Raw genomic sequence first — 9063 nt, forward strand, 5'->3', positions numbered from 1 at the left:
TAAGCTCGCAGTGGTAGCCGGGCGCTGCGCTCGGGCGGGACGCCGGGAGCTCCGGCTCGGCTAGAGCGAGAGACCCGACAAAACTGGGGCCCAACAAAAGAGGTGGAGTTTGAAGCTGATTGCAGAGGAATTGGTTTCCCGATGGTTCTAGCGGTGTGTTCCGTGTTTCCTGCATAGCAGCTCTTCCCTAAGTTCTGCTAATAAGATTTTCGCATTTACTCACTGTGGGAGTCTATCCGCCATATTGTACGATGCCTTCCAAGAAGACACTGTTGTGCTTGCAATGGACTTGTAATTCGTGCGATTTTTGCTTCGTAAAAAGGTATTATGGTACACGGGCAAGTCAAAAATGAACAATGAGACGCACCCACCTCAGAAGAACATATGTCAAACCCAGAGTCGCCCGCTGTTTCTGCCCATCGGCCGAGCACAGCTTAATCCTGACGCTGACCACCCAGACAGCAGTCACACGCCGGCCCCGACCACTGTCGGGTCGTGTCGCTTATCGGTACAGGACCTCCGGATAAGCAAACAAGGCGCTGTCGCTCCATTATCGTCGCCTTTTGGAGACAGGGCACGGCCCATCCCAGCGGAGACAAAGAGGATCCCACGGCCAGTGGTGGGCCTGAACCGGTCACAAGGACGAAATGCCAGAGACATTTCTCTGGCATTTTGAAGGTGTATTGATGGAGTCCTTGGCTAGTCTGCTGTATCCGCAATTATCAGCAAATAGCAAGGGAGCTAACAGATAGTTGTGTTGCCTTGATATTGAGTCCTCGCTGTGAAACAGATTGCCATCTGCCAAGAACAGGAAGCTCCATGGCCATGACGACAACTGACTTGGTTTCTGCTCTCTTGCACGGTTAGTTCCGACAGTGATTGTAATGAAACATGCAGGCAGAGGAGGAAGGTCAGACAAGATACGTATTGACTCTGCCTCTGTTTATCAGGCGAGTATTCATCAGCTCAGCAGCAAGTACTCAGTCCCTCATCCACCATACCTGCACGTCACAGCTGACCCAGCCTCTGCTTCTGTCGCATCATTACACCAATTAGCCCACGCCAATTAGCCAATTAGCCTATGCTGGGACAAGCTTTTCTATGTGTTAGTCTCGGTTAAAAAAGTCTGGAAATTACCATTCGAGCATAGGGGAGCAATGTGCTTGTGTGAAGTTGACCTCTCCTCCCTTCGCGTACACCTGTAACCTCTCCTCCCCTCGTGTACCACTGCTACTCTCGGCCAATCCACCCGTCAGCCAAGTCCTCGTCAAAATCTGCCTCCTCCACACACAGCGCTGACTCCGCCACTGCTCCTGCCGACTCCGCCCGCCCGTCAGCCTGGTCGACCTCTGCCTCCTCCACACACACCGCTGACTCCGCCACTGCTCCTGCCGACTCCGCCCGCCCGTCAGCCTCGCCGACCTCTGCCTCCCCCACACGCACCGCTGACTCCGCCACTGCCCCTGCCGACGCCTCGCGCCCGTCAGCCTGGCCGACCTCTGCCTCCTCCACACGCAGCGCTGACTCCGCCTCTGCCCCTGCCGACGCCTCGCGCCCGTCCATTCATCGGAGGCCGACCCCATCTCCCCGGCCGCACCCTCTTCTCAGGGGATGCTGAATGGTAATAGAAAAATAAAGTGCCGGCGAATGTTAAGCAAGATTGATCAGGGCAGACCCGGCGTGATTTATGCCACGTGGACGTGCGGCGGGGAGCGCAGTGATTAGGCAGAATCGAGCGTTTTTCGGACCGGTGTGATAAGTGCCGACCCGCGACTGTGTTGGCACAACGCGTCATGTATGTTGGAGTACTTCGGGAGCGCTTTGCCTTACATGTTGGTAGCTGTATGCCACAGCAAATTCAGCGTTTGTGGCCTTGGTCTTTGTGCAAAGCTTCGTGTTGTGCGCTCATCGTTTTCGGTGGGCCGATATCAGAATGCTTCCAAAGTTCCTCTATTTTCCGATGTTGTGATCGGTTAGACCGTTTAAAGACAATTATTGCGAATATTTCATCGCTGTCACCTTTGATTGTCATTGTCCTTTTCTCATTGGAACGATAAAACCGAACTTTTGTATATATGCGGTGTGTTTGGCGGCATGCTTTAACTGTAATTATTGTCTTAAATGATCATAGAGCTGATCGAAATATTGAAAAATATATGTTTTTTGGCAATATTCTTAATCGATGCACAAGGAAAACGACAAAGTGCCATACGAAGTCGTGAACAAACAACCAAGAGCGTAATAAATGCTGAATTTGTTTGTGCCTTACAACGAGTATATATATATATATATATATATATATATATATATATATATATGTAACTATTGACGCGGTGATCAAAAATTGGCCTTCACCAGGATTCGATGCTGGCTCCGACCTCCAAAGCCCTGCCCATTCTTACGCATATCCTAAAGCTCAGCCATGTCACTTGGTCACCGCCTGAGATATCGCACATTCTGGCTTACAGGGATGTCACGTGCTGCTGGCTGCCTCCTTTACAAATTCGCAAGTGATTGCCAATTCGTGCACATGTGAACACTGAATACGCTTCCCATATGCTCTTTTAATGATCACCAGCTTTGGCGCTGAACTTTGAAGTAGGGCCGCCAGAGTTGAGATGAAAACACAGAAATGCGAGACATGGTTGCCATTAATCATGGCCTGCTTCTGAAATGGCGTTACAAAGTGCCGAGAAGTAGCTCAGCTAACAGATGTGAAATCCTACTTTACTAAACGCCACTCTGTGTCGTTTTATCTTGCGCGCCGGCTTTCTTTTTGACTGTCAGAGCTTCAATGTCACCAGACAATATCCAAATATCACCCCAGACAATAACTGGACGCTCGCTTAGTACAAGTTGAAAAGATGAAAGGTACTGGTCTTTCGTGCTTATCTCAGAAAAACTTTGGGCGTAAGGGTGGCAAAGCCGCCACAGTACCATCCATTGTTAATTAATCAGCAACCGGAGACAAACGTGTGACAATGACGAAACTGTGCGGTCAAGACAGATCAGATCGCGCCTCAAAGATCTCAATTACACCGGCTCAGTGACATTTTTCACTGGCGAGCGGCATTGTCGCCGCCTGCGAGCGTTCCGCGAAGCAATGAAATATGATCGCGAGCATTGGCGGCCTCAGGGGGCCGGGCGAGGCGGCACGTGATGGATGGCTCTGGACGGCACCGCTGCCGGAGCCCGTCCCCCGCACCCGCTATCACGCCACGGGCCGCTCCGCCGCCCGAGGGAAGCGATGCGCTTAGAACCGGTCACACGACGCACATTGTTGAGATAGGAGACGCTCTCGAGAGAGAACACACGCGTGACGGGTGACCTGGCATCTCATTAACCGCTGGCACCGCAGCGCGATAATCAGGTCGCCGCTGCATTTCCTCCGCCGCCGCCTCTGCGGCCTTCCTCCCCGTTTCCACTCCTCTCTCCCTTCCCCTCTGACAGTCGCCGGCGCCGCGTTCTCCCTGGAGTCGCGGCCGGCTTTTTAGCAGCCTCTTCCCCTGCGGCCGGCGACATATGCAACAGCTCTCGCCTAATAGCGCCCGAAATCACCGCCGGCCGTCCCTCGGGCCGGCCGCGCTATATGGGATTTACATTAAGTTAGTCGGACGCAACCGTCCCGGGGGGCGGCGGCCGGATGATGCATTAGCGGTGTTCCGAGCTGTTAAAGACGCGCCGATGACGAGCCTCTCAATTAGGGGGCGCCCCCCGCGCGCGCGGGCCCCTGTTATTATTGGGGAAATTAGCGGCGGACCCTGCGCCGGCGCCGTAATGGTCTGTTTTCTCTGGGAAAATTGGATCGGAAGGGGTGGTCGAGAGCGGGCGGCGGCGCTGGCCGATCCGCGTATGGGAGACGAGTAATCGGGGTCGACTCGGGCCATTTGCCCGCCGGCGTGAGAGCCGGGGCCGGGTGGGTCGCCCCTGATTGTCGGACCTGCTCCCGGTCCGCCGTGCTGGGTCAAGCGCCCGACCGTCTGCTGGCGCCAGCTGCGTCAGCTCAGCTGAACTGTGCTATTGACATTTTTATCCATGATCACCGATGACCTCTCCCAGAGAACGGCACGACCCGGCCGCGGGAGGTTCTCAGGATGCAAAAGTTCAGTGACGCTCGTCCCGTGGGTCGCGTAATGCTGTCGCGAGCTTGCTCATGGGAGCGCCGTGATGTGTGACATCCGCGGAGGGGCGACGCAGTTCCCAGGTGTCCCCTTAGCCCGCCGCCGCGACCCCTCCCACCGCGACCTGCGACGCTCCTCATGGACCACTCCCAGCCCCACGCCTGTTCCACCCCGACGTCGACGCAGCGCGCCTCGATCGACGCCCTCCCCAGCGTGCGCGCGACACTCGCTCCGGCTCGTCACCCCGTCCTGCGCCGTTCAGCGGACTGCCACCGCCGGCGCGCCCCATGGACCGGTCCCTAGATCGATCGCCCCCCGAGGGAGCGGCACCGCCGCCGGCAGCCGAGAGGCGTCACCAGATGGTGCCGGTAGGACGGCGGTGGGGCGGCCCGGCTGAGGTGAAGGGTTGGAGCAGCGGGAGAGGCAGCGGCAGAAGCAGCGGCAGAGACAGCGGCAGAGACAGCAGCAGAGGCAGTGGCCGGCCGGCATGCTGCACTCATGCAGGAGAGAAGGCTTCGTCAGCCCAAGGTGATGAGACCTCATGAGGACAGGAGACAGCGACAGCGCTGTGTTACGAAGCTGTGGCGGGAGGCGTTGATGGGGCGTGGAGGCTGCGACGGCTGCGCAATGTCACAGGTCACTGGCTGGCTTCGGTCGACTTGTCATCTAGCCAGCAGCCCACAGAACACTGCGAAGGCAGCTAATCAAATACAGCTCCGCTTTATATGTGCAGTTGATCGGGGAAAACGGTTTCACGAGTTCGACCATGACTTTATCCATTAAATTACCGCGTCACCGCGTTAAAAAAGACCAGAACACTACCTCGAAGCGGATATGTCAGCTCAACACCCGACCTCAAGCCTCGTGAACACGCCGCCAAACCAGCAGCACAGATGCACAGCGACGGCCAAAACTGGTCTTCGGGCATCGTCACCAAGCGGCCCGATCGCCGAAAACATGGCGGGCGGCCCTGCGTCGGGCGGCGCGGCGCAACGCGGCTGGCGCACCTTTGAGGCCGCGCCACAATTCGCGCGCGCCGGCTGCCGGCGGCGGCACAAAGAATGAGCAGGTGACGCCGGGGGCGACCCCCACCCCTCGGGGGGAGGGCTGACGGCGCGGCGACGACCGCCGCGTTCGCCACCGCCGAATATATTAATTGGATTATAATTGATCGGCTTAAAGCGCGCCGGAAGAGCGGGACGAAGCGTCGCCGGTGGGCTCGGCGGCCAGGCGCCGTCGGCGAGGTGCGGCAAACGGCCGGATTAGCATCACGCCGCGGCTGCAGAAGCGTTCCAGTGACAGATGCTGCTGTCTGGTGTGACTGGCCAGCATGCCGAGCCGAGTGCTACTCCGTGTAAACCGCGCCCGGCTGGCTCCTGGGCGGTCTGCAGCACTGATGTGTGGCAGGTCTCCGTGTTTCCGATGTCACGCTGCGGTGGCACTGGATCACGACCCAGACGGTATTAACGCCGCTCCGTCAAATAATGTGTCTGTACTTACCAGAGGCGCGTACCTTTTCAGGCTTTAACCTCGAGTCGAAACCGCAAGAGAAATGCGTGCGGGCATGACGATGATTTCATGGAAGCGGCCTCATAGCTCACTGAGGGGTTTCTGAGCTATGGTTTGGTTTGGATCTGTGGTGCTAATTTCATTTACAAGCCGGGTCATCGGCAGCAGCACATATTTTGCGAAAATTTTGAATACCCTACGGATTTCACGGATCACAAGTGAACACCCCTTAGCTGAAGCCATGGTGGCCTGGTTTCACTTTCAGGAGCCCGGTAGCATGCATCCGTCGTAGAGTATGCATGTCAATAGCCTTTTTTGCATCTTTTAAATTCCATGTATACGTAATTCTCTAGAGTTCAGCTCAACCAAGGCACAACAGGAAACGCTTCGCTAACGACGTCAAACGAAGACATAGCTTTGCAACTATTTTTTGCCATTCGGGAGGTGGCTTCACACATCACAGGCTGATATCAACCGTTGGTGGATGCGGTTTGACATCGCTTCCCAACACTGTACGTTTTGATTCTCATACAAAGCTTAATCCTTATGCACACAGGGCCTGACCCGTATGTTCTTATTTAACACGTCGCAGGCCACACGCACGGCCGCAGCTCTGTCTGCGTGTATGGGTCATTGTGCCAAGGGCTCTACCCCGCTGCTTTGCCCCGGCAAGAGGCCTACAATTAACGATCGCACCCGGTTGACCTAGCTTGGTCCACGAAAGGTCACTGGGACTTATGTTTATCGCCGCTAATCTGATGCAGTTCTATACGAGCTATCCGGTGACGTCTTCCCCTCCGCCGTGACATGTTTACTGTTTGGTTTTCGAGATGCAGGAGGCTTTGAGGTGCCGCTGGTTCCACGGGGGTGACGTGGCTTCTGTCCGGCGAACAGTTGTAGCCTCCTTCTCAAGCGTCGTGTTTAGCAAGCTACTGAGTTGCCGGCGTGGGAATATCACTCACCTAGCCCTTATATCACATAACGGCTGGACAACGCAACCTTTTCGTACTTGGAGACCATCTCAGCAATACTTATGCAGTTAACGTTTCATGCTCTTACCTTTCTAAACACCACCATTCCTGCGACACAGGAGTTGCCGTGCATCGGTAGCCAGGCCTGCTCTGACCGACGTCAGGCGATTAATGGGGTATCGCAGTCATCTCCCAAACGACCTTCGTCATTGGCCGAGCGCGATCGTTCCTTTTAATGCAAATACATCCAGCCATGGTAACCGATGAATACACCGCCCATAAATGATATGCCCATAATGGGCCGTGGAAATGGGCAGCTGCGCCCGGCATTCTGGGATCATAATAACCGATAGAAATTGCTGGCCAGAAAATCCGGCGCTGTTCAAGATGGATGGGAAACCGCATGAACTGTTCAAATATTGACCATCCGGTTGTATGGGGTAAGCCGCCAAATATTGATGACTCTGAATGAGGTTCCCGAATTTGCACAGCAGTGCCCGACAAAGAGTAATGTGTCGTATTCCGATAAGCGCGCACGTCAAAAATGTTAACAACACGCTTTGTAAACCGTATCGACTTTCTCCCGCGGGAAATGCTGTTCTGGCAAAACGTCAGAACCTTGCCGGGGTCTCTGCTTAGTCAACGCTTGATACGGGAAGGCGTATGCCTCTCCTGTCGATCCCAATGAAAGGGTCTTTAGCTATCTTCTCTGAATGACCACTGGTATCAATGCATGCAGAACATCACGTTCTGTGCATGCTGCAGCCAGCCTCGCGGAGATCAAATGCCGTTGCCAGCACACGTAAATCAAATGTCGTCGGCCTCTGTTAAGACGCAGCCTCGCTTCGCGGCGGGGGTAGCTTCGACCCCGCTGTCGCGTCTTGGGCGCTGGATAAAGGGTTTGGGGTCCGTATACCTGGGAGGGACCTAGCCTTCCCTTCTCTTCGCGTGATGCGCGGATACCGCTGGAAGTTCGCCCGGTGACTCCAGACAGCCAGCCGAACACCCGCAAACAGAAGCGCGCCCAGGGGCTGAAAACATGGGTGTACTCTGTGATGGTGGATGCACAGCGTGCGCACGCTTTAAAATATCGTTATAATCAGTCTGTAGGTGCCAGGTGCCAGGCAGAGACCCGTCGCAGACTGATTGCAGCTGATCACGTCAGCTCCGCCGCCATGTCTTGCTGAGCACGCCTCCGACCGCAGGCGCGTCGCCACGGAAATCACGTGACTTGGCCGACACCTAGCCGCGCCGAGCCGTATCATTTTTCACACCGGGCACCACCCAACACCCGTGTTATACAGCGCGCGCGACAAAGGTGGCGCAGGGGCCGGCCGGCGGAGCCGCAATTTGTCACCATGTTGTACAGCGCAGCCGCCGCCGCCGCCGCGCCCAAGGACAATTGAGATTTACGGCCGCACCGGTCGCGGCCACCGAAGGGGGCGGTGACTTTTTCAGCGGTGATCGCGGACAGATCGCGGCTTTATGATAGTCATGTTTTCATGGTCGGATAATGCGCAGGAACACGCCGGGAATGTCACCGCCGCGCCGTTACAGACCGCGGCGCATTTCACAGTGGCAAACGCGGCGTCAATGGCGCAGGCGGCGTGGGGTGGCGCACCCCGGTTGACGGCACCGGCTGTCGCGTGGGCCGGGGTGCGGCCGGAGCGGCTGGGTGGTCTTGAATCGTGTACGAAGTGCTGAAGAGACATGTGAGATAGGTGATGTACCGGCGCGGTCCACATCACAGGAGCGGACGGAGTCGGTGGGCTAACGTCTGTCCGCGACATTCATCTGCACAATTTCTATGGTTTTTTAAACGGCCGTCCGTATATCTGATTAGGTTTCGCTCGCACGCTACTAATCAGAAGTGTGATACAAGGTTTGCTAAAGAAAACCCAAAGCCGAAGAAACATTTGTATTTTAAGTCAACAATATCAACCCATGCTACGGATCGCCATACCCGACCCGTTGTCGTGATTTTGACTTGTATCATCGGTGGGATACAATAAGGAGGCATCGAGTAATGAGACATTTGGAATTTTTCCATATTATAGGCGTCACCTTAGGCCTGTACCAAAGACCAGCTAGTACACTTCAAAACTGCAGGCGCTGCGGTATTTGACTTTGATGTGTTTAAATCACGCAGTTTATCGTATGGTGCGTGAGATTGTGATTAAGACGGATAACGTTAACGAAATATGGACAAATCGTTCATAACAAAAGCGCAGTTGCAACATTCACCTCAGCTAAAACGTGTGTTGAAAGTCCCCGAATGGCAAGTGGACTGAAGTAGTTGTAACTCAACAACGTAAATGGAGTATAAATTAGGTCTAGTCAGAAGCGATAATCTCTGTTCAGTATAGATAACCCCACGCTCTTTCTTTACTTTTCTCTGTTCCCCTCTCTCTCTCTCTCTCCTCTCTCTCTCTCTCTCTCTCTCTCTCTCTCTCTCGCTCTCT

Source organism: Pollicipes pollicipes, unplaced genomic scaffold (assembly GCF_011947565.3).
Source record: "Pollicipes pollicipes isolate AB1234 unplaced genomic scaffold, Ppol_2.1 Scaffold_6138;HRSCAF=7277_pilon_pilon_pilon, whole genome shotgun sequence".
NCBI classification, from domain to species: domain Eukaryota; kingdom Metazoa; phylum Arthropoda; class Thecostraca; order Pollicipedomorpha; family Pollicipedidae; genus Pollicipes; species Pollicipes pollicipes.